The sequence below is a fragment of the Triturus cristatus genome, chromosome 8 (assembly GCF_964204655.1).
Source record: "Triturus cristatus chromosome 8, aTriCri1.1, whole genome shotgun sequence".
Classification (NCBI taxonomy): Eukaryota; Metazoa; Chordata; class Amphibia; order Caudata; family Salamandridae; genus Triturus; species Triturus cristatus.
The window spans coordinates 46,037,256-46,049,988 of record NC_140591.1 but is presented as its reverse complement, the minus strand read 5'-3'; the positions used below and the strand labels follow the sequence as shown (position 1 = coordinate 46,049,988).

General features: G+C 38.4%; 1 pseudogene across 1 annotated transcript in view; it reads right to left on the bottom strand.

The window, feature by feature from the left end:
- LOC146799983 (uncharacterized) overlaps positions 1–12,733 on the bottom strand; it is a 390,259-nt pseudogene that overhangs the window by 310,639 nt on the left and 66,887 nt on the right. The window contains exon 3 of the transcript XR_014968028.1: positions 7,824–11,742. The product of XR_014968028.1 is annotated as an uncharacterized LOC146799983 (transcript). The remainder of the gene's footprint in view (positions 1–7,823; positions 11,743–12,733) is intronic.

The window sequence follows — 12,733 nt, the reverse complement described above, 5'->3', positions numbered from 1 at the left end:
CAACAGTGGAGGAGTTTGTGCTAAGTAAAACACCTCATCAGATCGGGTGTCAGGTTTCAACGCACCTCAACTGGTTTACTGCCTTGTGTAATTCACCAATCATCCTAGGGGCACACCTTGAATCATGTCAAAAGATAAACTTGGCAACCGTGTTGCTTATATACTGTTTCCAAGCCGCAATATTGTATTCACATAGGGTTCATCCTTGTTATTCCACAAAAAAGAGGTGTGGTCCTGTTTGTTTTCTTTTCTTTTCCATAGGTTCATGTTTCATTTATTAGGGACATTGTTTATTTATTGGGACTATGTTGTTTGCCTATTTCCTGGTCTTCACACTCGTCTGATAGAAGCACAAGTGTTTGTTTACAAATGGTTGCCTGGAAACGCTACCGGAAACGCCCAGGGACCAGCTATAAATAGCCGTGATCCCTGCACTCCGTGCTTGACTTCATTTTCAGCTGTTCATCCAGGTAGCTGCACAGAAGGATTCCCTCATCACGTCAAGAGGCGGCTCCATCGTGGGACATCTCCTCGTCAGACAGCTAAGTTCTGCACACACGAGTGCATTCAAAAGCCTTTGATTCTTTTTCTTGGTATTTTATGGGACATCTGTTTCCTCTCAATGTCAATGCACGGAGGAAACTCACTCTGCGTTAAGGAAGCCATTTCCTTTCTGTGACTTTTGAAAGATAATTAATGTGAACTGTGGAACATTTAGCGCGAATTCGGAAAAGACTTTAAATGTGACTTTTTGGAAAATATTTGGTCTTAACTTTTAACTGCTTATTCACGTGTGAGGTTTGGTCACATATTTGGAGTGTTAATCCTGTGGAGAGAGATTTCAAAAAGGTAACATTATTTCTCTCTTCACTTAAATTGTAAACAAGAAACCTGATATTGAAAAAAGGCTATTCCTTTTAAATGTGTTTTGAATACCTCTTCCCGGATAGCAGGAGTCTTGATTTCAAGTGATGATCTAATGCTGGAACCAAAACCACAGACACTAGAAAGGTACTACGCATTTCAAGGTCACACAGTAATTCCTTTCTGTGACTTTTGAAAGATAATTAATCTGAACTGTGGAACATTTAGCACGAATTCGAAAAAAACTTTAAATGTGTTGGACCAGACTAGCATCGGGCACATTTTATCAGAATCTATGAGGAACCCATAGAAAATGTTGTGCCATGGATATCAAGTCAAATTTCCTTTAACTATCTTAAAAAGAAAAAACAGAAAATCAACACTGATTGAGGATGATGAAGCCAAAAAAACGAAATCAGAGCTCCATTATGCCTTAAGGCACAATTGATACCATCAATAACATAATAGGGTACAAAAAGCTAAATCAAACTATTCAAAATCAATTTGAAAAGCAGCAACAGCATCTCTCTGCCGAGGAAGCAGTTATCAGTAATGATAAGTCATTTTGGTTACAGGTGGCCAATGGACAGGGTTATTGCAAAATAATAGAAACTTAACAATACCAGCCAAGAAATAGGTAGCATATTGTCAAACAAAGTTCTATAATGACCATGGCCATAGTGAAGACACTGTACATCAAAGACCTGAGGACGCACATTCAATCATCCTGGCAGGCTAGTTTACACCCGATAAAGTATAGTATGCTTTCCCGAGTTGTGGCAAACAAGTTTGGTCATACCTTTAAAGAGTAAAGGCAAGATCTCAGTACCGAGCACATACAGACCAATCAGTTTAATTGATATAGATGAAAAATAAAACACAAATATTTTAGATCATATGAATGAACTGACAGAAAAAATGTTTTAAACCGATTGCAAGGCGGCTTCAGAGGTGGTCTATTGACCATAGAACATATGTTCAATCTTCAACATTCTCAGAGTTTTCCACCTAGAGATTAATACCCCTGTAAGGTGCTTTTTGGGACTTTTATCAGACTTTTGGTGTGGTCAACAGGGAGCTATTCCAGAGAAAATTGTAAAGTATGGGTCTTCCACCGCCACACTTAAAAATCATAGCCACACTCTAAACAGATTCTAAAGCACCATCAGGATAGGCCTAAATGGCACAAGATGCACAACATTTACCGCAGACAAAAGTACTCAAGCAAGGGTACATCTTGACCCTCTTCTGTTAAAAAATTCTTGGCTTCCTCCAATCAACAGCCTTTGCTGCTTTACAGAAAGATCTTGGCTATGCATCACCCAAAGGGATGCAAATTCACACCTTTTCTATGTCATTAAAAGGCAGTATTGTATATTAAACCACCATTATGGTACATGGTTAACAGTCTCTCCATCGAAAAGCATCTAGCTAATGGACATCTTATCGTGTAACTGGCATGCACATGTACAGATACTGCTCAGAATCCAGAAGTCACTTTATGCTACTATACAGAATACATGTTGCTCACAAAAGTTCAATGTGGCTGCTCGTAAAAACACTCTGGTGAGGAACATTAAACCAGCAATAATGTACCGTTTGTTTAAAGGTATCAGGCGAAGTCACCTTTCACACATGCAATTTCATGGTCAAGCCTTGCCACCTCCTCTGAGAAAAGTAGAAAGCCAAAAAACTTTGTTAAAGCCTTAAAACAATAGCATGCTTCAACATCTTCATGTACACATTTTAAAGCCATGCACATTACCTGGCTGAAATCAAACTAAGATTGGTGAACTATCCAAAATGTGCTCTGTAGCCGCAGTCAAACATGAGGCACACTAATACTTGTATGATCTATCCAACTTTAGATACTCTTTTTTGTGCAGAAGTCTACACATTCAGAAAAATCTCTATATAGGCGTTCTTTCTAGTGCGCATCATCCTTGAGTGAACTAACAAAAATAGATCGTACTAACCTGCAGCACGTGTGCAAGGGCGCGTGATAAATTTGTGCATCCTATAAACATGATTTAGATAATATGTACCCTTAACTTTGTACAACATCATCAAGCCATCTAAGTATATAAAGGATTTCACATTTGCACAGTTACTAGATTTTTGTTTCATGAAATACTAAGGGTCGAAAAAATAAATATATAAAATAAACAGTGGGCTCTTCGGTTTTGGAGAATACTGTAAATGAAAAAGCAACATAAAAGCTTGCTTTATCATGCTTGAATAAGGTGGATTGGGAGACGGAATGTGTGCTGCAGTGTTCAGGGTCCAGGAGAATTAAGAGAAGGGGTGAACTGCATTAAACCGTAGCTCCTTGTGGGTTTTGTAATCTATGTTAAACTTCTTACCTGTACTTGTAGACAGTTAAATAAAGTTACTGAAACAACCTTGTACATGTGGACAATGAATCCAACAGTCCTCTTAGTTAACTGCTGTCCTTTGTGTGTCTTATGTTAGAAGAACCTCTTTACACTCTTGAAAGTAGAGTGGGTGTGACAGGTAAGCCTCCTCCCTGCATTCCTGCTCACTGATCCATGGGAACAAAGGTATTCATCACGATGATGTTTTGATAAAACAGTTTCCTGGATAAAGAAAATTATATGTTAACTGTTTTTCCCATTGAGTTTCTTTAAAAAGGGATTGTTAAATAGGAAACTCGTCAAGCAGGTTTTCATCAGACACTCAGTCCCTTCAGCAGTGTTCATTTTGCCCTTATTTGCAAAAGTGCAATGAACTCATCTTCCTTCTCACCCAAGTACTTGTAAAGTCATTTTAAGTCTGAGATGAGTACATGTCCACAGATTAAGGATGTTTTGCTTTCCAACCTACTAAAAAGGGTCTTTAAAAACATTCTTTAGTCATTTGGTGTGTGGGCACAAAAGACAGCCTTTGCCATACATGTTCCTGTTCTTCAGTCTCACAATGGACAATTTGCAGGCCCTTTATCCATTAACAAGACTTGCACCTTGCTAAGTCAAAGAATGGGCGTGTATGGCAGGGACAGCTGTTTGCCTTGGATTATTCCCTTCCTGTGGTTTGTGATGCATGCTCCAGAGCAGTGGATCTATCCCTGTTTGCCTTGGATTATTCCCTTCCTGTGGTTGGTGATGCATGCTCCAGAGCAGTGGATCTATCGACAAGCTTCCTGAGATCCTCCCTGTACCCGGCTAAACATAGAGCAGGGGAACTGTTGGTTGACCCAGCATGAGGCGTCTGCATCTTGAAATGTGCAGGAGTGTGTGGTCAGTGCGGTAGGGCTCCAGGGCCAGTGTGGGGGTGAAGGCTAGAGGGCAAAGAGCAGATTAGGCAATCACTGCTGCAGCTGAAACACATGGATATCAGGGGACTCCCCAGAAGAAAGGAGGGTTATAGATGAGTAGTTTTACATAAAAATGGAGGCTGACAATGGTGTATGGCAGCTGTGAGGAAATCCTCCTGTCATGGTTGATTCTGTCACTCTGTAAATTGGATTAAATCAAAGTATAAATAAATCTAAAATAATTGTAAAACAAATGGTCCTTAGTTCTGTTCAATAACGATAAGGCCAGATTATCCTAATTTTTGAGGAAAGATGTATTCTGGTTATAAACACTGTAGAGAATTTGCCAAATGTAGGTCAGAAAGCAGGAGTGCCCAAAATCAATCATACTTTAACCTTTGCTTAATGTTTATTCTCTTTGAAGTGTCTCAATGTGTTCTCAATACAGATTTCACTAACTTGGTGTGTATAATACAATTGTATTCTTTTGAAGAACTATTGGTGTCCGTGCTCTTGTCAGGGACAACTGCAATGCATATGTTTATACAGCAGCAGAACACAATGTTCCTTCACGTTCCTCAGTTACATCTGATCGTGATATCAATACCAACATCATCCTACCCAGTAAAAAAAACAGGCAACAATTCTGTAGTTTTCAGTATCACGCTAGCCCCTTCTCTGTAAACGCAACCCTATGGTCTGCTTCCAAAGTGGAGGCATGTACAAAGTACAAAATATATCGGGACAAGGATCTTGTTATGCATCTGAGGCTGCTTAAAGTCCACCTCCCCATGCTCCTTGAGATGGGCTGTTCAATTTTATTACACAAACCACATCTAAAGGCAACAACTCCCTAATATTCAGAAGAGAGCTGGTCTTTTATAATTGTGTAAAGGGCAGATTTTGAAAGAAACAATTGTCAAAATGCCGTCATGCAATAAATAACAACTACTCAGGATGGGTAGATGGAGGAAATTACTAATTTAAAAACATTTACAGGAACAGATCTGTCCCTTTCAGATTTCTTTGTCCCAGATATCTTTCCTCGCTGTGTGCCTTGACCCTGAAGTTGACATCTAAATGAGGGACTATAAAGAAAGAAATCACTTCATCAGTGCATTGCAGTGGTTTTGAGATCCAATTAAAGGTATCTAATAACCCAGTAATGTCTCTAAACTGGATTTATGTTCACTAATATGTCTGTAACACCTTGAAGTGAAAAGCTCAGCTTCAAGCATTCTTAAGGTACAGAGGTGCATTTTATGTTATATATTTGATTTTGCTCGACTGCAGAATGTGGTGGTGAAACATCAGCTTAGAAATTATCGTAATTTCATAATTTTCTCTAGCGCGTGATCCCAGTGTTTTTGCCATACTGTAAACTGTATGGCAAGATACTAGAATCTGGTAAAGTGACCCCCATCTGCTGTATCTTTCCTGTATTGGAGATTCTGAATATTTCTGATTGTTCCGTTTTTCTCTACACGGTTGGTAAATCATGTAGTAGAATGTCAACTAAACTGGTATGTTATAGGCTATCCATAATTTATGGGTTTCATTTATCCTTTTCTTGGCCACATATGCCCTTTTTCACCTCTATTTTAATCAGTATGTTTCTTTATTTAGTACCTTGTACTTTTTACTATATGTTAAGTTCCACCAATCGCCTAGTTTGCTTATGCTCTCCCTGTTGTTTAAAAGGCTATTCAGTTATTCTACCTGTATTCCTGGTTTCTCTTTGTGTACTGAGTGTCTTGTATAACAGTTTTGAAATGTACATTGGATGGCCACATGTAATGAATAAATCAGCACTTACTCTCATGACTGTACAGTATTTGAAACATTTAGTCACTCCTGTTGCCAGCGCGTCTGAAGAGGAAAGATGGTTGCCTGTAGCCATGCAAAGTTCCTTAATGCCCAAGCTTCTGTCTGCTCTGTATTAGGGATAATATTTTTTAATCAAATTATGGTTAAAATGCTAAATATTAAGAGAATTTCCTGATTTACCTGGTGTAGACTTTCTGATGCCATGAGAGGGCTTTTTTTCTTGAAGGTCTTGCCACATTCAGAAAATGCATGCGGTATTACACTAGTGGGAGTTCTCCTGTGTATTATTAGTCATATCTCTGTAATGAATATATTGCTGCATTCAGAATAATTACATGATTTTAGTCTACAGTGACTGTCATATGATCACACTATGTAGTGAAAGACTTTGTACACTTCAGGCCTGATTAGGAGTTGTTTGTAATTTTCTGACCCATGAGTCAACCCCCGTTTACGCATGGGTCAGAATTACGAGTTTGAAGGTATTTAAAGCAGCTGATATTTATCGTATGCATTAAATAACTCAACCTTTGTTACATTTCGGCAGGTCAAACCTGCCGAAAGTCAACTGTGGAAAACATACTGTATTTACAGTATCATGCAGATTGACATTTTGGTGTGTTAAACACCCAAATCCACAAGTTATTAATCATAAAATCTTAATAGGTGGTTTTTATCGCAGCTGACAAATAACACACCCCGTGGTATCAGTATTTATCAGGGGCAATAAATAACGACTCAACTCGTGACCAGGCCCTGAGTAAATTAATATGATTTCTTTCCTTTATCTCTTCTCAGATGAAGCGATAAACAATCCTTTTCTTGAAAGTGTTGTCACATTAAGTAAATGTACATGGTTTCTCTTTTATACTTATCTGATTTGTCACTGGATCTACACATGCACTAAAGGTGTGTGTCTTCTCAGATGAAGTGACAGATTACCTTTTGGACTGAAAGATTTATAACATTCAGAACATTTATATGGTTCCTTACCACTGTGAATCCTCCGCTATTGTTGCAGGGATTCTGGGAAATTACAGAACTATGCTTGACACCATAGAACCTTAGTAGGCAGGGACTGAGTCATCCTACCACCTCAGTAACCATGAGCCTGCGACCGACTAGCTGTAGTGTCTCACTTGCCCTCCTACTCATTAACAGAGGAACAAGTGATTAGACACCCTAGAACACAACACTCCTGACCCTCTCAGGAATCGTGGTGATGGAACTCACCGTTTCGCTCTCACACTCGTCCACAGTAAGCTCTGACAGAGGCATGAGAAAAGTTTAAAATATTTATTTTAACTATCATGCACTAGTATGCAGTATGTGTGCCCCAATAAGTACTAAGATGCCGAACACAAAAACAGTCAGCATAGTAAGTAACCTATAATTCATAGAAGGAGCTGTCATGGTATTAGACAGGGTAAACCCCCTCCCCTTTTACAAAAGTAAAGTTATAATATATCAAAAGATCTATGGGTGTTTGTATCGGACCCCATACCTTAGCATGCAGAGATAAACGTTCTATATCTCAGGTATAGTTGCAATCGTCTCTGAAAAACTCTCTCCAAGTGTTTCTTTAAAGGTCAGTGCATACCCATAAGACAAAAGTACGAATTCCCAAACAACAGCTGTATTTGTGTTTTTTGGCTAGGAGCTAGAGCCTGACTAAAACAGGTTAACACGGGGTATTGTTGTTTGACTTTGTCTACAGTGTTCAGACTAAATACCAGGAAAGAACAAAATGCAAATAATTGCAGGTTCTGTGTAGAAGTAAAGCGTGGCACAAAGCAAAATATGTTTGTTTAGTAACTTGCACAAAGCAGAGAGCAACCTGCAACGTACTTATGCTAACATAGGGAAATCGACAATGGGCCTGCACAGGACATATGACAATGTATAATCACTGTGCACTTTGTAATGAGAGCCTTGTCACATTCAGAACATTTATATGGTTTCTCCCCGTGTGGATTTTCTGATGAACCAAAAGATTACACTTTTGCTTGAAAGCCTTGTCACATTCAGAACATTTATATGGTTTCTCTCCATTGTGGACTTTCTGATGAACTGTAAGATTACACTTTTGCTTGAAAGCCTTGTCACATTGAGTACATTTATATGGTGTCTCCCCCGTGTGGATTCTCTGATGTGCATACAGATTACCATTTTTCTTGAAAGACTTATCACATTCAGGACATTTATAAGGCTTCTCTCCCGTGTGAGTTCTCTGATGTATTGTCAGCCTATGCTTTGTAACATATGACTGGTCACATTCAGAACATTTATAGGGTTTCTCTCCAGTGTGATATCTCTGATGTACCAATAATTTAGCCTTCAGAAGGAAAGCTTTTTCACATTCAGAGCATTTATATGGTTTCTCTCCATTGTGATTTCTCTGGTGTAATGACAGCCCATATTTTCCTGTGAAAGCTTTGTCACAATCTGAACACTTGTACGGTTTTTCTCCAGTGTGAATATTCTGATGTTGCATTAGATGAAACTTGATTTTAAAACCCTTGTCACACTCAGAACATTTGTAAGGAGTCTCACCGCTGTGAGACATCTGATGTCTCCTTAACTGTTCTTTTGAAATGAAAGCCTTTTCACATTCAGAACATCCATAAGGTTTTATCCCAGTGTGAACTCTCTGATGTATTATCAGCGGTGCCTTTGTACTGAAAGCCTTCTTGCACTCAGAACATTTGTAAGGTTTCTCACCGGTGTGAGTTCTCTGGTGTATGGATAGTTCACGTATTCTGCTAAAATGCTTTTGACATTCAGAACATTTATATGGTTTCTCACCAGTGTGATTTCTTTGATGTAGTATCAGTTGGCCCCGTGCGCTGAAACACTTGTCACACTCAGAACATTTATATGGTTTCTCGCCAGTGTGTGTTCTCCGATGTCTTGTCAGATGTGTTTTTTGGCGAAAAACCTTATTGCATTCAAAACATCTATATGGTTTTTCCCCAGTATGAATTCGCTCATGTGATGATAAATCACCCCTTTTCTTGAAAGTCTGGTCACATTCAGAGCATTCATATGGTTTTTCTCTTGTGCAATCATTCTGATGTTGCATTAGGTGAAGTTTTGTTTCGAAACTATTGTCGCACTCAGAACATTTGTATAGAGTCTCACTGCTGTGAGACATGTGATGTCTCCTTAACTGTCCTTTTGAAATGAAAGCCTTTTCACATTCAGAACATCCATAAGGTTTAATCCCAGTGTGAAACCTCTGATGTAGGATCAGCGATGACTTTGTACTGAAAGCCTTCTCGCATTCAGAACATTTATAAGGTTTCTCACCAGTGTGAGTTCTTTGGTGTATGGATAGGTCACCTAGCCTGTTAAAAGCTTTTTGACATTCAGAACATTTATATGGCTTCTCACCACTGTGACTCCTCTGATGTATCATCAGCATTCTCTTTTTAATGAAAGCCTTGTCACATTCAGAACATTTATATGGTTTCTCCCCTGTGTGGATTTTCTGATGAACTGAAAGACTACTCTTTTGATTGAAGGCCTTGTCACACTCAGTACATTTATATGGTGTCTCCCCCGTGTGGATTCTCTGATGTGCGTGCAGATGTTCATTTCGCCTAAAAGCCTTATCGCATTCAGAACATTTATAAGGTTTCTCTCCAGTGTGAGTTCTCTGATGTACTGTCAGCCTTTGCTTTATAACGTATGACTTGTCACATTCAGAACATTTGTAGGGTTTCTCTCCGGTGTGATATCTCTGATGTACCAATAGTTTAGCCTTCAGAAGGAAAGCTTTTTCACATTCAGAGCATTTATATGGTTTCTCTCCATTGTGATTTCTCTGGTGTAATGACAACCCAGATTTTCTTGTGAAAGCCTTGTCACACTCAGTACACTTATATGGTTTCTCTCCAGTGGGCTCATTCTGATGTCGCATTAGATGAAGGTTGATTTTGAAACCCTTGTCAAACTCAGAAGGAACTTTGTATGGAGTCTCACCGCTGTGAGACATCTGATGTCTCCTCATCTGTCCTTTTGTAATGAAAGCCAGCTCACATTCAGAACATCCATATGGTTTTGTCTTAGTGTGAACTCTCTGATGTATTATCAGCTGTGTCTCTGTTCTGAAAGCTTTCTCTCATACAGAACATTTACATGGTTTCTCACTGGTGTGATTTCTTTGATGCATTATTAGCTGGCCCTATGTGATGAAACACTTGTCACACTCAGAACATTTATACGGTTTCTCACCAGTGTGTGTTCTCTGATGTCTTTTCAAATTTGCTTCTTGACGGAAAGCCTTATTACATTCAGAACATCTATATGGTTTCCCCCCTAGTGTGAATTCTCTCATGTGATAATAAATCACTCTTTTGCATGAAAGTCTTATCACATTCAGAACATTTATATGGTTTCTCTTTGGTGTACTTTCTGTGACGTAGTACTAAGTCACCCATTTGATTGAAAGCCTTGTCGCATTCAGAACATTGAAATGGATTCTCACTAGCAAGAGTTTGTTGATCTATCATCTGCTATGCCTTTGTAATGAACATCTGGTCGCAGTCATGGCATTTATATGGTCTTGGTCCAGTATAGCTTGACCTTTCACCAACGAGAGAACCATCTATGATAAAACCTTTACCTTCAAGACATTGAAATGTTTTTTCTTCAGTATGGTTTTGTTTGTCTACCATCAACTGGCTTTCTCGAATAGTAGTCCTGGCAAACATTGTAGATGTATTTTGTCCTAATATGCGGAGATCTCCTTGATGTTATTCCAGATGGGTATTTATATAGAAATCTATGTCACATTTAAAACATTTGAGCGCCTCCTCCATTATGCACACATTATGTTTAAATAATTACATCCTTGTAATAAAATCCTGGAGAAACAGTCTTGCATGTAGCTTCTCTTGTGTCTGTCCAAGTTAGTACTTTCAAGATAGGTACATTTTACTTACACATATAGATGAAAATTAACATTCTATATTCTTAGCACTAGCATTAGAACTGCAACGCTGTGCACTTAAATGAAGTGCACCAGTGTCTTTGCCTCGACAAATGAAGTAAATCCTTTCTACTGTGTATAGGTGTTCAGCTAAGTTGATAACATTGAGACATCATTTCTCCATTCTACCTCTCTCATTTCTTTTCTCACCGGTAAGTCAATTATACAATATTAGCTGGCATTTTTAAAGCACATTTAGCACATAGATATGATCTTGTCTCTGTATGGCATATGTTAGTTGTTATAAGATAGCCATCTCTTATATTTTGTACTCCTCTCATATTAACTGTTGATTCATATGACAACGCTCTGTGCTAGCCTATCATAAGGGGATATTCTGATGTGTTGCTAGAGTTGTCTTTTGAGCAGAAGACATCAATAAGTAGATTTGCCACTGGCTAGTGTCCCGTATATACATTCTCTGTTTTCCTAGTTACTAAGTTATTAAGTTGTATACATTTGTGTGGCCTTTCTCCTTTGTAGGTCACTTTATTGATTAAAGTTCCTTAATATGTAGACATAATCAACAGATACTCCTTTGGTGTGAGGTGCTATGTCACATTTATCTGACACACATCATTCCATTGGTGTCTGCTACCAATTCTGCATAGAAAAAGGCAGTTTGTGCAAGGAACGCACATCGGCAACAATTGTAGAGCTTCTTTAGTGGAATAAAGTGTCTGAAAAGTTTCATACTTTTCAGGGAGTGTCTCAAAAGTTGAAATGCAATTCCTGGTGTCCACGATATTCCTCTGACCATTGCTTTTATTCTGGATTTCTTTCACTTACGGGACAAAAAAAATATACAAGCATTAGCATTTTATGAGTCAAAAAATACATATATCAGCATAAAGAAAAGCAATTTGTTTTCTTATATAGAAATAACGTAACAAAAGCCAGGAACACAATTGTAAGTGATAGTCACAGCACATTAGCATATAAATAGTATACACATAATCTTGTGACCACAGTATTTTATTCATATATGTTCCAAAACATTTGCATCCTTGTAACGCGATCTAGAGCACATTGTTAGTCATCCACTAACGATGTTGACAACAGAAATTATAATGGACACAGATATCTGCAATACAAAGATCAAACACACAGCAAGAAACAAAGGTAAAATTGAAAAATGTAACTCTGCTGACAAGATGTATTAAAACAAAAACCTGGAAGTGTAATCCAAGGATTACAGCATTAATTGACATAAAGACATCCATCAATAGATGGTAATATCCACAGCATGTATTGGGTTGAATAAAAAAGCTGCTAGGACATTTATTTATTTATTCCAGTTATTTGAGGAGCACAGCAATACCAACTATAGTGGTCTGGTGCTAAAGGACAGGAAGCTGCAGCGAGAGGTTAAGATTTTATTGAACAAAATGCCAAGGTTTTAGAGGGTTTGAACCAACAAGATTATCAGGCATCGATTGGATATTTAAAGGAAGAGAATTCAACAGTTTGGCAACAGAGACTAAAAGGTACACCAACTTTTCTGGGATTTGCAATGAGAAGGCTGAAGAACAACGAGTTCAGGGCAGTGAGTACGAACAAAACAACTACTTGATGAATGTTTCCATGTATATTGTGACAGATAGACGGCCCCAAAGGCACAGTTTAAAACTCAAACAATGATACAAGTGATTCAATTAGCAGAGCATGGATATTCCCAAAACAAAGACACCTTTTAGTCCATTGATCAGAGCTTTAATTAACCCAGAAACGAAAAGCCTGGTCTAGTGTTTGGCAGACTGACTACAATCTGCCAA